The sequence below is a fragment of the Cydia splendana genome, chromosome 14, assembly GCF_910591565.1.
Source record: "Cydia splendana chromosome 14, ilCydSple1.2, whole genome shotgun sequence".
NCBI classification, from domain to species: Eukaryota; Metazoa; Arthropoda; class Insecta; order Lepidoptera; family Tortricidae; genus Cydia; species Cydia splendana.
Genome location: NC_085973.1, coordinates 14,119,940 through 14,132,927, shown reverse-complemented (window position 1 = coordinate 14,132,927; position 12,988 = coordinate 14,119,940). Strand labels below are relative to the sequence as shown.

Genomic DNA, 12,988 nt, shown 5'->3' with positions numbered 1-12,988 from the left:
GCTGCAGCGATATTTCATTTCAGCTCACTTCTCACAATTTTAGGAACTCCAACAACAATTTATTTAAAAAAGTAGAGACTAAAGTGTCTGATGGCGACATAAAGGGTGCCGCCCGCTTGCTGTTTTCTGACGATGCAGTAGCCCCATCTAACTCTGACACCCTCACAGCTCTACACAGCAAGCATCCATCTCCAGCTACAAACCTTTGCCTGCCTGATCCCCCACTACCTGGTGATCCAAACCTTATTGCTACCACACAGGATGTCCTTGGAGCCGTAATGTCTTTCCCCAATGGCTCTGCGGGAGGTCTGGATGGCCTGACGCCTCAGCACCTGAAGGATCTCCTGTGCAGCGGTTGTGGTGAAACTGGCGAAATTCTCTTAAAAGACCTGACGGGTCTTGTGAATATCATGCTGGCCGGTCAGGTCCCAGACGGCATCAGGGACGTCCTGTATGGAGCCAACCTTTGTGCTTTAACAAAAAAAGATGGGGGCATCCGTCCCATTGCAGTTGGCGCCACGCTCCGACGTCTTGCCGCCAAAATTGCCTGCCGCTCCATCCTTTCCAAGCTCACCCCAGAACTTCAGCCTATCCAACTGGGGTTTGGCTCAAAAAGTGGATGTGAAGCCGCCGTGCATGCTGTGCGAACATTTCTTGAGCATAATGCAGGAGAGGTCCTGCTGAAGGTGGATGTTTGCAATGCCTTCAATTCCGTAGACCGGGGCGCCTTGTTGACCCAAATAAAAGACCAAATTCCTTTGATATATAAATTCCTTTGGCAATGCTATAGTTCGCCTTCAAAATTATTATATAAAACTAACTTTCTAGCATCTTCTGTAGGCTGTCAACAAGGCGACCCGCTCGGCCCGGCAATTTTTAGCCTCGCTATACATCCCATTATTAAGAAACTAAATTCAAAATTGAACATATGGTATTTAGATGACGGGACCCTCGGCGGCGAAGCGATTTCCGTCCTCGAAGATTTAAAAAAAATCAACATAGACCTGAAAGAAATTGGCCTCTCGCTAAATTTTTCTAAGTGCGAACTTTTTATTACAGATTCCTGTCCGGACAAGGAAAATACAATCAACCTTTTTAGACAACTCGCCCCTGGTATCAAAATTATAAACAAAGAATCGCTTCACCTCCTTGGCTGTCCCGTCTTAGACCAATCCTTTGAAAATTTCGTTGACTCAAAAATTCAAAATTTTACAGCGACATCACACCGCCTGGCCAAAATTAATCTACATTCAGCCTATTCGATCGTTAAGCATTGTGTTTTCGTTCCAAAATTCACGTATATTCTTCGCGGAACCCATCTTTGGAATCACCCCAATTTGGTCTCAAAATTAGACACATTAGTAGTTGAAACACTCACATCCATCTTTAACATCTCTTTTGACGAAAGGTCTTGGACCCAGGCTAGCCTGCCCATTAGGTTTGGCGGCCTGGGCATCCGCAAAATTTCTTGTGTATCTTTACCTGCGTTCTTGTCCTCGGTGCATGGTGCTCAAAGCCTTATAGGGAAAATACTAGATCCTTCTATTGGATCTATGGAGGCCGCACACTGCTCCGAGGCCAAGAACGTCTGGTCTATAACCTGTCCCAACACAGACCTGCCTGAAAATCCCTGCTCGCAGAGGCAGTGGGACGAGCCGATCTGTCAACTAGTACGGAAAAACCTTTTAGATACGTCACCTAGTTCGACAGACCGAGCTCGTCTCCTTGCGACTGCAGAGTGGGAGTCAGGGCTGTGGCTGCAGGCGCTACCCTCTCCAAACATTGGGACTTTTCTAGACAACACTACCTTCCGCCTAGCAGCTAGCTTACGTGTAGGGGCATCAACCAATCAGCCTCATCGCTGTCAATGTGGCACCACGGTGGACATTCTTGGCCACCATGGCCTCTCATGTGTTCGAAGCGCTGGCAGGATCCCCCGCCATGCCAGTATAAATGATGTCATCCGTCGGGCTCTTGTTAGTGCCAAAGTACCTGCAGTCCTCGAGCCCAGCGGTCTGGCCAGGGATGATGGCAAGAGGCCCGACGGATTGACACTGGTGCCTTGGAGCATGGGTCGGCCGCTAGTTTGGGACGCTACTTGCGTTGATACCCTGGCACCGTCCCATGTTCCAAGCACCAAAGATTCTGCTGGCGCTGCGGCTTCCTCAGCCGAGAGCCTCAAGCGCCGCAAATATGCCGCTCTGGGAAGCAGCTACATATTTGCGGCGTTTGGTGTCGAAACATTGGGGCCGTGGGGGCCAAGTGCGCGTCGACTGTACAAAGACTTGTCGGCGCGCCTAATAGAGGCTTCTGGTGACCAGAGAGCTGGCCACTATTTCGCCCAGCGTATTAGTATCGCCATACAGCGGGGAAATACAGCCAGCCTTCTGGGCACCTTGCCCGTTGACGGCGATCTGGGCCAAATTTTTTATCTTTAGATTTTTAAGTTTTATTATGTTTGTTTATTTCTTTCTTTGTTTTTAACTGCCTTAAACTGACCATTTAGGGGTCATCCATTAATTACGTCACACGAATTTCTAGGTTTTTTTACCCCTCCCCCCCTCCTTGTCACACTTGGTCACATTTGGCAAACCCCTCCCCCCTGGTGTGACGTCACATTTCTTCAACGAAATCGGCAAATATTTATTTGATATTTTATCAAAATATTTTTGACAAAAGAAATATTAGTAATTTTATAACCCAAAACTGATTAAGAAAGAAAATTAAACGAATAAAAACGATTATCGTTTCAAAACCTTGTTATTTAAATGATAATTAGCGTATAAAATAATTTAAATACATTTTCGGTCACTGATGAAGTTAAAGTGACGTCACAAAGTTTGTGACTCCCCCCTCCCCTTGTCACAACATGTCACATTTTCTTGACCCCTCCCTCCCCCTAAACGTGTGATGTAATTAATGCATGACCCCTTACGTACCTTTTATAAGCCCTTGTAAAAAAATTCAGAATGAGTCGACTGTCGTAAATACATAATTTGTACTCAAATGTAGCTACTTCGATGAATTGACTCATTATGCACAAAAACTTTATTATTTACCTTGTATACTTGAGTGATGTGTATTAGGTAAAGTAAATAATGTAGTCGTTATTAAAGGTAAGGTATTCCAAGGCTACATAGGTGTTCTCAAATTCAATTCTCGATTCATTCTCGGCCCGATTCGAACTTTAAGATACGTCAATTAATAGATCTAGAAACGATATGGATTAAATATGTCAGTGTCAAATGTCACGTCTCTTCAAACAAAAACGTCACTATTGACCAGTGTCAATAATAGTGTGTGTGTATCGTTTCTAGATCTATTAATTTTATTGACATACCTTAAAGTTCGAATCGGGCAGTCTATCGAGTGGAGTTAAATAGGGTGGACACGAACAACCCGAAAGATTAAAAAGAAACGTTAGGTCAAAGGTCAAATTTCGATATTTTACTATTGTAATGTTTTGGAATAAAATAATTAAATTTCTTTTGGGACCTACCTAACTTTTTTTTTATTTGTCTAATAACACTGAAAATTATAGTTTGGGTTATTCGAGCCACCTTGTGTTTTTGTAGGATTAGAGCCTCTACCATCAGTTTTAACATTGACATAACGCTCACGTCTACGTAATTTACTTTCTGTACATCTCGCTTGCACTATTGCTCGCATATGCGAGTACGAGCGAGATGCATAGAAAGTAAGTTACGTAAACGTGAGCGTTATGTCAATGTCAAAACTGGTGGTAGCCGTATAGGCATCTTTTCTGTAAACAATACGAAAGTTAAAATAACGCCAGTACACATTACGTTACAATTTCAAAGAATATAATATTGATAATATCACTCACTGAGTAATATTAATTTGTTAGCGTAGCTTACCTACATATTTAACTCTTTATGGTTCCGTAGCCAGAATGGTAAAAACGGACCCTTTTTAGGGTTTCGTAGTCACCTAGAAACCCTTATAGTTTCGCCATATCTGTCTGTCTGTCCGAGGCTTTGCTCCGTGATCGTTAGTGCTAGAAAGCTGCAATTTGGCAATGCATGATTTATGTATAATCATGCATTGCGACGGTAAAATAAAAAGTACAAAAAAAATTTTTTTTAGGGGACCTCCCATACAAAAAGTTTTTTTTTTAATTTTTATTGCTTTGTTCCGAGAGTGTGGGGTATCGTTGGATAGGTCTTTCAAAACGAATACGGGTCTCCTAAAACCATTTTTGATATAGTTAATATTTTCGGAAATATGCGCTCCGAAAGAAAAAAATATGTTTTCCCCCCCCTCTAACTTTTGAACCACGAGTCCAAAAAATATGAAAAAAATCGTGAAACAAGAGCTTAATAAATACTTTCAATGAAAAATATAGCTAATATGATCCGTCTAGTCGTTTTTGAGTTATAGCAAAAAAAATTTTTTTTCTTAGTAAAAAGACGAAAACAGTACAAATCGCTGCAAAGGTACTCCCTTATAATACATACCAATAGCCCCCGTTTGACCTATTTTGACAGAATGGTAACTACAAAACTCTACACTGAGCATGGCCCGACATGCTCTTGGCCGATTATTTAAAGATTGTGTGATTTCTACATAGTAGTTAATACAACTTTCCTAAATGGCTAATAGGTATCGAAAGTAAACTAGTAGTACTAAATATTATTTTGTGGAGTTAGGAGCAATAGTTCACTTTTTTACTTTACAAATATTTATTTGTCCGTGGTTTAAAGCCCAATATAATCTACACATTTAGCCGCGACAATAGTAATAAATACTTGCGCACGAGTGGACCAAGTTATTAGCTACACATACACATTCATAAACGAGTTACTATTTAAATTCAACCAAATGCATAAGCAAATACGGTATATTATACCTTGTCAATAGAAGAAGGCATTTCATTAATCATATGAACGACCCCTGATTTCAATGTTCAAGCAAAGAATCAACTTTAAAGCATTGCTTTAAAACTCTACCATCCTTACCTAAATAAGTTTTTATTCATCTCTACATTTCCTCATTATAAATTAAACTCATTCATTACATTAGCACTATAAAACAATTAATTATGTAGCGCCAATAAAATTTGTTTACAAATTAGAAACGTGATGAAGAAACGTTTATTTGAGTGGGCGATTTCTATAATTACAATTAAATAATTGTTTTTCTGACTTTACACGTGCTGCGCTCTAATATGAACTTTAATATTTTAGACATAAAACAAGTTTCCCAAACAAAAAAGGACAGTTAAAAAATTAACGAATACTTGAGCCGACCGGATCTGGCCGCCGGCGCCACGATCATTTTGGTTCGAATTCGCGCCATTATTTTTCTTGCCCGTTTCAGAACGTGCAACGTTTTCAGACGCTCCCCCTTTCATTCATCAGCTTTACAATCAATGAATGTGTTATTTAATAAGTTAAAATGAATGTCTAGATCGTTCCGTCTCTATTGATATCAGTTTTATCAAAAACTTTGCGGTTAATCGCAAATTGGACCTGTATTGTGGTAGGTAATCCAAAACGGCGCCGCCGCCAATCGCAGACAGCTATGTCGCGATATTCGCGCGCACCGATTGGTTGAAAATAACGTGATAGTTATTTTGGTGCTTGGCGAGTACGCGCGCGCGGACCGCGCATGTGTGCGTTGGAAGCTTGTACGCGGAATGTGGGTGTGTGCGTGTGTTGTCGAGGCGCGCGTTGGTCTGTTTACCGAGCGAGGCAGAAGCCGGCGCGCGCACTGAGCACGGACTCACGTGCGAACAAGAGTTTCCAGCGCTGCTGAATAGTAATAGCTTTCCATGGTGTTTTCCTTTCAGTTTATCGGTGCTAATTCGTTCCGGGCGTAAACTAAACATTGTGTGTGCCGTTCGGAAACTCCGGGTTTGATTTTCGTGCGGCTAATAAAAATTATACGTGTTTTCGGGCGGATGCGATGAATAAATTTTGCAAATCGAGTCTGTGTGTCGAAAAGTTTCGTGAGAGCTATGCTTTGATCGGTCGACGAGTGGTAGTGGATGTTGTCGGTGTTCTGGTGATATCAGTGAGCTTGAGGCTGTGGAGGTTGTTGCTGTGGCCTCTGGGACTTGGAGACATCAGTGTTGGGATCATCACACACTTGTTACTGCGCGATACTGCCGGCGTCTGAGGTAAATAAATACAAAACCTTCTTTCGCTAAGTGTTTGCTTAAACTAACACCGCTTTTGGTATTTTCTTACTGCAATCGCTAATCATTCTTATCTTTATTACTTTTATCCTTAACAATCCGCTTAATTTCGTTTTTAGGTAAAACAACATGTACCTATGTAGGTACCTAAAGGCTTTGCATGTTTGTATTTTTCACAGCAGACATTTTACGAGAAAACTTCAGTAAACATCATGGTACTAAAATCAACATACTAACATAATTTCATGGTCACTCTCACTACATATGCATGCTCATACATACAATTACAATTTCAATTGTTTTATTTCGCTTTGTTTTGTTGCCAATCGCTAAAAAAAAAGTAGTAGTCTTGAGTAGATAGAGTCGTTAGATTTTAACCAAACAGTTTTCAGAAATATTTCAGATTTTTTCATGAAGTTCATTATATTTGGATAAATAAATCAGCTTTTATATTAACTTTCTTTTGTATTGCTTTCATTTTGCTTGCAGGTTTTGTTTTTACGACTAAACACAAATTAACTACATGTTACACATACTAGGCATATCTATTGGTTCTGGTGAAACAGGAATCAAAACTCACAATGTAATTGCACCTTATTTCGGTACTAGTACCTACTATTCACTAGGGCTCTGAAGTTGTGGTAGTAATTATAATGTATAATTAGTGAGTTTTGGCTATCACATGACGAAATAGAGTCCGTCTAAGTTAACTTACCGACAGAACAAAGTGTGTATAATGCCATTATAAACGTTATATTTTCATAGAAATTTTCATTACATTTCCACAGTCATTGAAAATGCCACGCAGAATTAGCTTGGTTTGACTCTACATTATCTACTATAGTTGCCTGCCGCTAATTAGTCTTTGAGTCCTGTCATTCCAATAAAATATATACCAAAAGCGTCGTTTTTAGGGTTCCGTACCCAAAGGGTAAAAACGGGACCCTATTACTAAGACTCCACTGTCCGTCTGTTACCAGGCTGTATCTCATGAACCGTGATAGCTAGACAGCTGAAATTTTCACAGATGATGTATTTCTGTTGCCGCTATAACAAGAAATATAATATATTTGTTGTATAACAACACATATAAAATATAATCATCACATATTATGTGATGATAATATTTTATTTTCTGATGTTGACATGTAATATTTTAAGAATATTATGAATAAATGAGTATGAGTAATACTAAAAAGTACGGAACTCTTGGTGGGCGAGTCCGACTCGCACTTGTCCGCTTTTTTTTCACAGATAATGCATTAAATTAAAGCTGTTATAGGTCTCAAAATAGACTTATACGCGATGAGCAACAGTAAACTTTTCACCACCATTTTTTATTTAATTTTAACCAATATTTAATAATGCGGTTGCTTCAATAAACTGTCTAGTTCCACGAGTATGATACCAGGGTATAGAACAAATTTATAAACAAGCCGAGTAAACTTGAACTGTTAAACCATTAATCAAATACAAAATAAGTATATTCCATTGTCCAGGCGTCAATGAAGAGACCATACATACGTGACACGAATGTTTTAACGCCAATATTACCACGCGGTTGTAATAAATAACCAAGTATGAATAAATTATTTGCAATGCTTTATGCATAATTTATGTCATAACCGAAAATTAAAGGTTGAATTTTAGTTTCGCTTCTTCTCGACATTAACTTCGACGAAGTTGAATCCTTTTCGTGAAATCAAGATTAAGATATTGATCCTCGATTTTGAAATACTCTTGCTAAAATGCATTCTCAAGTCCTAACAAATGCTTTTGAGGGAACAGATGAGCATACCGGTCAAAATCCCCTCCTTTTGCTTCGCCGTAGTCGGGTAAAAAATTACTTTTATAACTACGATAAGCGTCTGTAGACCTTCATTATAATTTCAAAGGTAACAATCGAATATCAATTTGTCATACAAAAATCAGGACTGTAATTGTAGTACGCGTTCAATAAATCGTTATAATATGCGTGAGGCACAATTCTTTGTTTTAAATATAAAATGAAACAAACGACAAGCAACTGGAAACCGTATAGTCGACAGTCGACACGCACGCCGGGCCGAAAGAACAATGACCAAGTAAATAAATAATATTTTACGACTAGAAAAACCAAGGGAATTATTGTTCGTGGTCGAAGCGAGACTGTTGGTGTAGGTAATACTAGACATGAATAATTCTTAGAATAGTTAAAGGATACGTAAGAATCGGCGAGGATAAAGGGTGAAAGGTACCTAATAATATAAACATTGTTTTTTAGGAGAAAGGCAAGGAGAGCCTGGTTTTTAAAAAGGCAGTTAGACAAGTACTATGGGCGTAGCCAAATTGATAGAAAACGCTAATCGTAACTTAAATAATGAATGGAACTATGGTCTGTATCTTTAGGTACATATTTAAAAAAAAGTAAACATAGAAGCCATTTGAGCCAAATAATATACCTAGGTCAAAGTCAGGTCGTTCAGTGACTTATCCAGGTGGTTTTGTATTTGGTTGGTTAATCAATAAATGTTATAACTACCCAAAATTTTACAAATTATTTGTATACTTTTATTTAAGTACCTAAAGATACAGAGTATAGTCAGGTGACTTTCCTTAGCATCTGTCATCTCGATACATTGTTTCTTTTCGTTTGGCGTTTGTCGATGTATGATTTCCATACAGGCTATAACCACGAAAATCGAAGTTCGTAAATTGCGGGCATCTTTCTCTGTCACTCTAATTACGCCTTCATTGGAGTAAAAAAGAAAGATCCCCGAAATTTGCGAATTTCGATTTTTACGGCAGGGCAGGCCCCTTGGAATTTAACATACCTATACCGATTTAAAAACAATTACTACTATAAATAGTAACTATATACCTCTATAATACACTTTTACTAATGATAAAGCCTCGAAGTACAATGCAGTAGACAAAACAATAGGTAAGTAAGATTCATAAGGGTTTAAGAATGCCAGCTTTTTTCTCCAACCAATAATTTGCGAACCATTACGATATGAACGGATCATTAAAAGCGAGATCTCGTTTAGTTTCAATACATTGCGGCATTTTGATAGATCGACGAAAATGTCTGTGGCAAAGTCGGCAATGTAGTAAACGAGTTCTGAAATTTTGTCTAAACCTTTTACTCGTAACCCCCAAAGTCCTTGGTCCATTTGGGCGTTTCTAGGAACCAAGAGGGGAAAACGAAGTTTGATCATTATTCTTTGCAGTCAAATGGAAATTAAGGATCTTTTGGGTTTACCCACTGACTGTGGCCTCATTTAATTAAGCTTTTCTGACAATTATAGTAATGTCGCTGAATAATTAAAAGACCTAAAAATAAAGTGGCAAGTGTCTAGGGTCAAGCTATATTTGGCCAATGGCCTCGTGTTCATTTTAAATTTGTACGCGTTTTTAGACCACTTAGTACAATTATACCTACCACTTATTTCGGAAATATTAATAGATAGGTACTCGTAGTCTGATAATTACAAAATATTTGAAAAGCTCTAAATTCATTAGCGGTACGCAATAAAACAGCTAGTCATTGGCACTAAAAACATCTTACATCTAGACCAGACTCTACTTTTATGAAAAATTCTGTATAACAATCTTTGCACCTTCGAATTCGATAACTAAAATGAAAACAATAACTCCAGACCAAATTCCTGTTCCAAATAAAATTTGCTTGCCATATTAGGTATACAATTACACAGCGAATATCGGTAATAAATATAGTAAATTTATATTTTATGCCCCTTTCGCAGCTGCCGTTATTCAAAATGACGCACATCTTCATGTGCTATAGGGACAGGTAGTTATGTCCAAAGTTTTCCCCTTCGTCCTTCGTGTTGTGGTATGTTATCCTGGCCGTATTGCGCATTTTCACCTGATTTTAATGTTTAGCGGTTTTCCTTTTGCTACTTTGTTCTATTAACTGAAGCAAATTGTTTACAATTTGCAATGAGATTATCAATAGCTTTTGATGAATGTGATAATCTAATCGAAACTGACTTGCAAAATTTTGACGGATTTATATTACTTAATATCAAAGAATAATCGAAGTTGCCATAAAATGTATATGAAATAGACTTAAATAACCTAAGTTCAAGTCCGCTAAAATACCTATATACTCGTGGTGACGTATATTTGTGTTATACAGATATTTATGTGGGTGCTTATTAAATCTTACCGTAAAACGAGGTGAGTAGGTTTCGCGGGGAGAGGTGGGTTATGAATGGGGAGAGAAGGTTTGAGAGGGGGGTGAGAAGGGATTTTAAGGCTACTGCTACAAAAATAATGTATTCCAATTTAAAATGGAGCTATAGTAATACGCATAATAAAAAAAAGCGATCCAACAATCTTTCAAAATCACCTTTGTATGAAAACCCCTCTCACCCCAAATACGAGGCACTACGGGGTGAGGTGGGATTTCCTCTTTATCGTCAAAGTTATGAAATGGAACTACCCAAAATAAAATAAAAACTAAAATACAAACGTCCGGAACACTTATTATATACACCATTCAGTTTTCATATGTAAAAATAAAATGTTATCGAGGTTTGAATTTCAGTTTTGACCCTACTCACCCCATTTTACGGTACTTGTTTTTAGTGTTCCTAATCTGAGTTAAGGACTTGTAACATTAAACCCACGGATTTGGTACTTACAAGCCAAATAAAATTAAATATCCACCTGCATATAAATAAAAGATTGTATGAAGTGTTTAACACTTATTATTACTATTGTCTCCGATTCTCCTTTTCACTTTTGCACAAGATGGCAATAAATAATGAATTAGGTACTAATTTTCAGAGTTTTGTCATATCTCCATTATTTATTCGGTTTGCACTGTTTGCAGTTAATTAGAATTATTTTCTTTGACCAGCTGTAGGGCTAAGATGGTCGGCTCTTTATCATTTGTCACCATGCCTGTCAGCCTGTCACGTTCTAACAAATCTGTAAGTGCGAAAGTGACGCATGGCATGACAGGTGATAAAAATGCGACCATGATACCGCTTCTGACTGACTGGCACACAGGAAGACAAATTGCATAATAATCGGCTTGTTTACCGACTTTCATTTTATAAATGTGCCAAAGTCCAATAACATAAACCCCAATATCATAATAAAACAATCCATTCAAAAGAAGAAATTCGTAATTTACGTCGAGAACGTGACATATGCAGCCGTTTCGCGGAGTTGGACACTTCATGAATGGTCCTGCTCCCACGCGGCTGTTTTTATAGCCCACGGCTCGAAAATAATTGTTTTAACAGTGCTGTCCTCGGCCCCAATAGAGGTCGAGCGTGCATAGTGCACGAAGACAGGATAAAAGGAATTTTATGAATTCGATATTTTTCTTACTATGGTCTCTGATGTGGTTGCGCCTATGGTCACGTTGATCAAATGATAGAGCCAAGACAAATCATTAGCTTTTTTTAGTACTTTTGTTGGTGGCGTTTCGGAAAGTTCTGTTAATGCTGAACACTGCCAGAATGTTTCATCCTTTTTAACAATAATAATGTAATTTGTATTTGTGACACGCCTTTTGATTTGTTAACTCGATAAAATGTCTCTATACTGCTTTCGTGAAACTAATTTTCTTGTCGCTGATAGGACGCACTAATCAAGGTCGAAAACTTGGCATTGTTCTTTTAATCAACTGGTTATTTTCTTAAGAAATACCACGTATAATATTAAAATATGTGCATCCTTTCACACCAAGCAAATTACAATTGAATGTATGCATAACATTGTAGTCGTAATGCAAATTTGGTCCATTTCTGCAGTTGCACATGTTTTATGTTATAAGTGCACGTTGATAAGCACTCACCGACAAGGCCTCGGCGAGAATGAATGAATGATAATTAGACATGTTTGTTTTTAACTTAACACACTCATACATACGCACACATTGAGCTAAGAAGTCTAAGAACACGGAACTCACATATTTGAATGCCTAAATATTCAATTTGTGAATGTTTTTGTGCAAATCAAAACGTATGACCATGATTATGTATATTCATTTTTACATTTTCACATGTCTTCTTGTTTACATAGCTAACATCTACACTATGTATATGTATCATATATTCACAGAAAAATAGGCGTTAAACATACACTAATAAGGCCAGTATTACCTTCACACATACTTTTCGGCTAGGCAATACAATCGTGAGAATTATTTGTACAAAGTTTTGTTATTTTTTATCGAAACCAACACTTAATCACTTCCTACAGCTCAAAGGGCGGAAGTCAGGCGTTTAAAAAAATAATAAATTAACGCATTTGGGTGTTTCAATTTGAAGCCTCTCGTGCCCTTGACAGAAGGTCAATTTGGCTGGGTTTGGATACACGGTTACAACACACGTTATTAAATGCTATGAACGTTTGTTTACATCTTAGTCGTTATGTGTTCGTTAATTCTCAAGTAGCTGTCGAACACTTCACATGTGCCGAAGGACGTTTAGCGCCTACGCAGAAACTGTCACCTATCTTATCATTATCCAATAGTTCATACATTGTCCGTTTATTAGCACCTATTGCTGTGAATTATAAATGACATTAAGTACACTGTAGTCAATTATCATTAATGGTTCAGTTGCTTCAGGAAAGATGATATATATTCGCGACATGATTCATTTTGGTCTTTGAGTAGTTCCGAGAAACAATTCTATTTATTTTAACACCATGAAACATGTTTTATATACACTAATGTATACCCACACATTACAGTTTCAGTATACAATAACCATATCAAATTAGACATCTTTCTCTGCAACGAAACTTCTCGCTTAGGTATATTATGACACCCGTGGCGAGACATGTTTAAAAGGGGCGGTG

The 12,988-nt window shown here is 38.1% G+C and overlaps 1 protein-coding gene across 1 annotated transcript in view; it reads left to right on the top strand.

Annotated features, from left to right (window-relative positions):
* The first annotated feature begins 5,735 nt into the window (after nt 1-5,735).
* Nucleotides 5,736-12,988, top strand: part of LOC134796746 (activating transcription factor 3-like) — a 76,452-nt gene continuing 69,199 nt past the window's right edge. Inside the window, exon 1 of the mRNA XM_063768944.1 lies at nt 5,736-6,142. The gene's annotated coding sequence lies outside the window, so the exon portion shown is untranslated. The remainder of the gene's footprint in view (nt 6,143-12,988) is intronic.